This window comes from Theobroma cacao, chromosome 3 (genome assembly GCF_053813885.1).
Source record: "Theobroma cacao isolate CCN51 chromosome 3, ASM5381388v1, whole genome shotgun sequence".
Classification (NCBI taxonomy): domain Eukaryota; kingdom Viridiplantae; phylum Streptophyta; class Magnoliopsida; order Malvales; family Malvaceae; genus Theobroma; species Theobroma cacao.
Genome location: NC_142641.1, coordinates 3,438,651 through 3,445,266, shown reverse-complemented (window position 1 = coordinate 3,445,266; position 6,616 = coordinate 3,438,651).

Here is a 6,616-nt window from a genome sequence, read left to right as displayed (position 1 = left end):
AAAGGTACATGGGCCAATTTCTACCGGTATCTCAATGTCCCCTACTACTTCTCTCCTTGTTCCATCGAAAGCTCTTACGATCATCTGACTCTTTCGCATGTAGGACATGTTGATGGGTAAACGGGCCAAGGTCCTCATGGGCATCACATTTAAGGACGATCCGTTGTCAAGCAGTACCTTTACGACGGTACAACCTTTACACTTGGTGGTGATGTGCAAGGCTTTGTAATTTCCTCTACCTCCAGAAGGGATTTCTTCATCGCTAAAGGATATTATGTTACCCACCGAAATGTTCCCAACAATGTAGTCCAAATTTTCAACTGAGATATCATGATCCACATATGCTTGGTTCAGAATCTTCATCAAAGAGTTCCTATGTGGTTCTGAGCTGAGGAGCAAAGATAGTAGTGAAATACGAGCGGGCATCCGGTTCAATTGCTCGACTACGTTGTACTCACTATGTTTGATGAACTTGAGGAACTCGGCAGCTTCTTTTTCTGTCACCGATCTTTTTGAGCCATCTGTCGATTCCGGAGGCTGTACTTTTTCTTCTCTAGGACTTTGCTCTTTTTCCTTTCCCTTCTCATTCTTGAGATTCTCGAATGCTTCCGGTGAATAGCAGCCTCCGCTGCGGGTAATCCCTCCAACGCCAGTTATATTGGCAGCATCATCTTGAGATTCAGCTATCCATTTCTTCGCTTCTGAAACTTGTACATTGCAGTTGTAGTTCCATGGGACAGCTTTGTTGTCTATGTAGGGGAAGGGTTTAGGGACTTCGATGATCATCTTGGCACGGTTTTTGTCCTCCATAAACTCTCCTTTTGGTTCGTAGAAAATGGTCAAAGGTTTTATCTTCATTGGGTGAGTGGACTCCTTGGATATCATGTTTACTGCTGACTCTGAAGCTTCCGTATAAAACTCGATCTTTGATTCGTCCATCATTCTTTGCACTTCCTTCCGGAAAGAACTACAATCCTGGATTGAATGTCCCACACATCCTTTGTGGTACAAGCAACATAGTCTTTGGATATCTCGTGAGTCATTCACATTAGGACATTCAGGCCACACCTCAAGCATATCGGCTTTTACCAAGGCTTCAAATACTTTCTCCATGGAGGTTTCCACTTCCCGAATGTTCCTTTTAACATACACCTCCATTTCGATTGCATTTACCCCTGCCCCAGCATGATTTGGCAGTGGGTTGTTGTTAACATTTTGTTCTGGCTTTTTTTCAAAGTTCAGGATTCCTGCCTTGATCAACCCTTGCACCTTATGCTTGAATGCCATGCAATTCTCAATCGAGTGACCTTCGATTCCATAATGATAATCACAATGGGCGGAAGCGTCATACCATCTCGGGAACGGAGGTTTTAATGGCTCTATGTATAAGGGTGCTACTAGATGGTTTGCAACTAACTGAGTGAAGAGTTCAGCATAAGGGATTGGGATTGGGTCAAACTGCACTTTCTCTTGCTTGTTTCGCCATCCTCTTGATTCACCGGTAGTATGGTTGTTTGAAGGTGTTGTTTGTTGTGTGGTTGAAGCCGTAATAGGTGTGGAAGTAGGTGGGTGAATATTTGTGGGGTAGAGTGTCCGCTGGATGGGATTATATGGGTACGGGTTAGGGAAGGCATTTGGCATAGGCGGGTATGGGTATGGGCTTTGTGAAGTGTTGTTCACAGCTGGGTAATAGGGGTATGGTAGGTATGGCTGGTAAGGATTGTATGTCCCTCCTTGGTGTTGTCCTGAAGTGATGGCTTGGGCTTCTCCCTATTTCCTCTTGAAAGTTCCCCCTTTCTTTGTGTTTGCCATATCACCTCATTCTATCTTCCCCTGCTTAATGGCAGTTTCTATCATTTCTCCCGAAATCACCATATCAGCAAAGTTCTTTGTGGCACTACCAACCAATCGTTCATAGTAAGGGGCTCGCAAGGTGTTAACAAATATTACAGTGGTTTCTTTCTCAGTCAATGGTGGTTGAACTTGAGAGGCCACATTCCTCCATCTTTGAGCGTATTCTTTGAAGCTTTCAATGGTTTTCTTCTCCATATTTTGTAAAGAAAGGCGATCCGGAGCCATATCTGTAACGTGCTTATACTGAGCTACAAACGCCCGAGCAAGGTCTTTCCACGTGTGGATTCGATTGCGGTCCAGTTGGACGTACCATTTTGCTGCAGCACCAGTAAGGCTATCTTGGAAGCAATGTATCAAGAGTTTGTCATCATGAGCATATGCGGCCATTCTTCTACAATACATGGTGATATGTGTGACCGGGCACTTGGTTCCATCATACTTCTCAAAGTCTGGAACTTTGAACTTTGGGGGTATAACCACATCTGGAACCAGACAAAGCTCAATTGCATCCATAGAACAATACATTCCCATTCCTTCTACCATGCGCAATCTTTCCTCAAAAAGGTCAAATTTTTGATGAGTATCGGGATTATCTTTCGATTCAACGGATCCACATTTGAGCTTCTCTTGTTCCTTTGGATCATCCAAATCAGGTACAGAGATGGGATCTGAAGGACTTGCCCCTCAAATTGGCTTTTGTTGAGCATAAGTCGGTGGTGGTCCTATTGGCATCCCAAAAAATGGATATTGACCCACGGATGGCATGGGAATAGAAGCGTTCCTTGCAGGTGGAGGTGTAAATCCTGGTGGATACACGGGGTCTGTATTGGTTTCTATCTGTTGAACGTCTTCTGGTGTACCAGAACTCCTTGCCGCTTTCTTTCCTTTATCTGTAGATATTAACTCCAAAATTTTTGATAACTGACCCATGATTTCTTCTTACTTCTTCTCAATCTTATCCATCCTCTTTGAATGCTCGTCCCCCATGATCTTAGAACGGGCTCTTGTATTGTATCTGTGGAGAATTTGTTTTTCTGGAATTTTGTTCTATTAGTTCAAGGAATAAGTTAGAATTTTATATTGAGTGCATTATTATTTATTATTTTTATCTGAATCATGCATTATGATGCAAATGAAATGTATTTGAATAGGAAAAATATTGGCCATCCAACATTTACCATAAGAAAATCCGCATCCATAAAACTTAAATATCCAATTACATCATTGTCTGAAACCATCCATAACTATCAAAAAGAAAAACCGACTTTGTCATATTGGTCCCTAACCATCTTGAGGTGACTGATCAACCGCTCACTCAATTCATCCTTGGGAAGGATCTCTGGCCTGAGTTCTTCGGTCTTGTCTGCCATTACTCAAGCTCTAAATGCCACTTCTCTCATCTGTCTCAGTATCCATTGCATTTCAGCTTCTTTCCTTTGAAGGCTTTGTGTGCATGAATTGTTTCTTTCCCTCATTTGAAAATATTCTTGCCTTATTGCTTCATACTGTGCCTTATAGCCCTCCATGGCAGTTTCCAACATGTCGCAGTCATTTTTCAACTCTTGGATGGTTTGTCCTTGTCTTCGTACCTCGTGCTGCAAAGCATTGTTGGCACTTTGGAGTTCTTGTATTCTGGCCAACAGAGAAGAGTTTGCCACGCTCCCTTCCTCAAACTTGCTTTGCCACTCATCCTGCTCTTTCAAAGCCACCCGTACCTTTCTTGAAGTCTCTTTCTTTACTTCTTCTAGCTCATCCTCATGTCTTCGCTTTATATTCATCATCTCCTTTTCAAGTCTTTTCCTCGTTAACTCACTCTCCAGCAGGACGTCTTGAGGTTCTGGGTTTACGGGATGTTTGGATGGATTCTTCAGGGGATGTATGACATTTTTCACCCTTTGGTCATGCCAAGTATGATATCCTGTGGTGACTTCATCAGTAACCCTTCCCTGATCTACTCGGCAAGTTTTCTTCCAGTCCTGAGCAATTTCCTCAATTCTCTTTAGCGTCTCTGGCTCTCCATATGTAAACTCTAACTGGTCGAGCTGGTGAGTCATGGGCACGAACTGCTCAGATCCGAACTGTCTCCGTACCATTATTGGGGCATAGCTGATGGCTCCCCAAGGTCCCATCAGTGGTACCCATGGCTTATCCCCACATTTATACATTACTTGCATTCGTGGCATCCATGGAGCTCTCCAAGTCACTTCAATGCTCATTAACCTCTGGAGCCTTGCGACCCACTCTTCTTTCTTTTTGTAGTCGGGCCATTCACTTACGCAAAACTCAAGGATAGGACAACTCGCAGACAGATAAAGCTTTCGAAATTTGCTCTCTTTGCATTCGAAGTGGCTTTTGATCCATATGGTTAGGAGTTGAGCACATCCGATGAATCGTCCCTTACCTTTGCGTCGACAAAAATTCAAGGATCTGAAGGTTTCAGCTAAGATGGATGGGGCCGGGTTGATGCTCCTTGTCACCTGATCAAAGAAGTCTATGACTGATACCTCCACATGACCTAGAACCTTCGGAAAGACCACTAAGCCGTAAATTGCCATCGCAAAAGCCAAGAGACCTTGTTCATCCTCCATGTGTTTTTTAATATATCCGTTCAAGAAACTCCACGGAAGGCATTCTGTGTCTCCTTTCTTCTTCAAATGCTGATCTACTTCTACCGTAGTCATTCCTAACAACTTGGCCAACTTTCGTCGGTGTCCCGTCTTCTGGGCCCTCCAATAGATCTTGTCAGGCTGCATATGGTCTATCCGGAGTAGAGAGGAGTACTCTTCTATAGTAGGGGTCATGTCCACCTTGTTAAAGACAAAGCAACGATATGAGGGATCCCAAAACTGGACAATGGCTCGGAGCATCTGATCATCGACTGGTACATATAGGAGCCATGCAATGTGTCCATACTTGTTCTGAAAATTGTCTCGGTGAGCACATCTCCATTGTTCCCAAATTCCTACCATCTCTGTAAAGTCGTTATGCTGAAGATCCAAGTGAACTCTCTCGGGTAAAATTGAGATATGTCCTTGGGTCAAACAGTCTCCTTTTTCCTGTTGAATCTGCCCTATCTGTAACTCTATCTCATAGTCATTTCTGTATATGTTGAGCGGGCCTGCTGATGACGATGCCATGGATATAACTGGGATCTCTTAGGTTGAATGTTGTGTAGCCAATATTCCTCCTATATGCAATTACGATGTATGCAAATGAACATGTAACATGCGCATGACAAGCAAAATAAACTTAAGTTAGTATGGTAAAAAGAAATAATGTAATGTTAAAAATAATGAGAGAATAACAAGCAATATCATGGGTATTATTATCTACTCCACGATACTTTATTATCTCGGGGCATAATTTAAAATAGAGGGAGTGGAAGAAATTCCTTCATGTGTACCTATTTATAAGGTATATTCTCACGGGTATGGCCCTTTCTAAGGTTAAGCTACTCTCGGTACTCTATATGCTGAGCGGGGTTTATAAACAGAGCTAAGGTCCCCAAATCGTTCCTCACTGTCGTCCATACGGACTAGTAAGGCACCCCAGTTCTCACCCATTACAGGCTTCAAACGGACTAGGTTCGATTTGAGTGGGAGTCTTCACTAGCCCATGCGGAGGTTATCACCTCACGAGAGCGTAGCTACTAAACTCCCTCCTAAAAAGGACATAACCCGGGTGGAGGGTTGGTGTGAATGTAAAATGTGCTGTGTGTGTGAAGGAAATCATGAGTTCAAAGTAACAATCTCACATCCCTCTACCCTAAATCCCCACAAGTATTAGAAGCAATAAAGTAATAAATGCGAAATAAGCTAATGTACCAAACAAAGTATGCAGTACAAATCATTAATATTAAGGAAACAGTGAATTATTTAAAGCCTTGGATAACCTATTATTATTTTTTATGGCTCGACTCTCTAGGTCCACAGTGGAGTCGCCAGCTGTCGTAACGTGCGGGTCCGGGAACCCGACCGCTAGACGTAAATGTGAAAACTCACTAAAAAATTAAACTAGGAGTCGCCACCAATCTTTTTTTTTTTTTACTAGGTGCGATTGGCCACCTATTGACTCGATTCTAATCGATGCAAACTTAAATTAATTTTAAGCCCACCGAAAAGAACCTTAAACCGGTCTACAATTTTCTGGATCTAGGTTCGGGAGTACGGTTACGCCCGGGGAAGGATTAGCACCCCTCGGACGCCCGTTCCATGAACGGTACCATTTTTAGATTATCCTATTGGGCTTTAATTTTTAATTTCACTAGATTTCCTTAATTATTATTTTTATTTTATCTCCTATTTAACCTAAAATGGAATGCAAATTAGTGGCGAGATGAAATGCATGACGTGAGATAAAAATGCCGGACAAATAACCTTTTATCGAGGATATTTTCCGAATCCGCCCATCATACTGGTGGGACTCGGGATATTCTCTCACCTAGGGAATTATCCGAGAAACTCGCCTTCGCAAATTCGACGAATAATTTCCATCTTCGGGGTCATCGTACGTTTTCCTTTTTTTTAAAAAAAATAATATTCTTGTGCATAATGAACCTAATTCGGGTAAAAAGCCTTTTATTGAAGATGGTTCTCAAGCTCTCCCATCATACTGGTGGAACCCGAGGACATCTTTTCACCTAAGGAAATTTTCAAGAAATACCCGCCTTCGCAGGATCCCCGAAAGATCCCATCATCGGGGCTTAAACTCGAAAACAGAAATATCTATATACAATGACATGTATGATGCAATACGTATATGC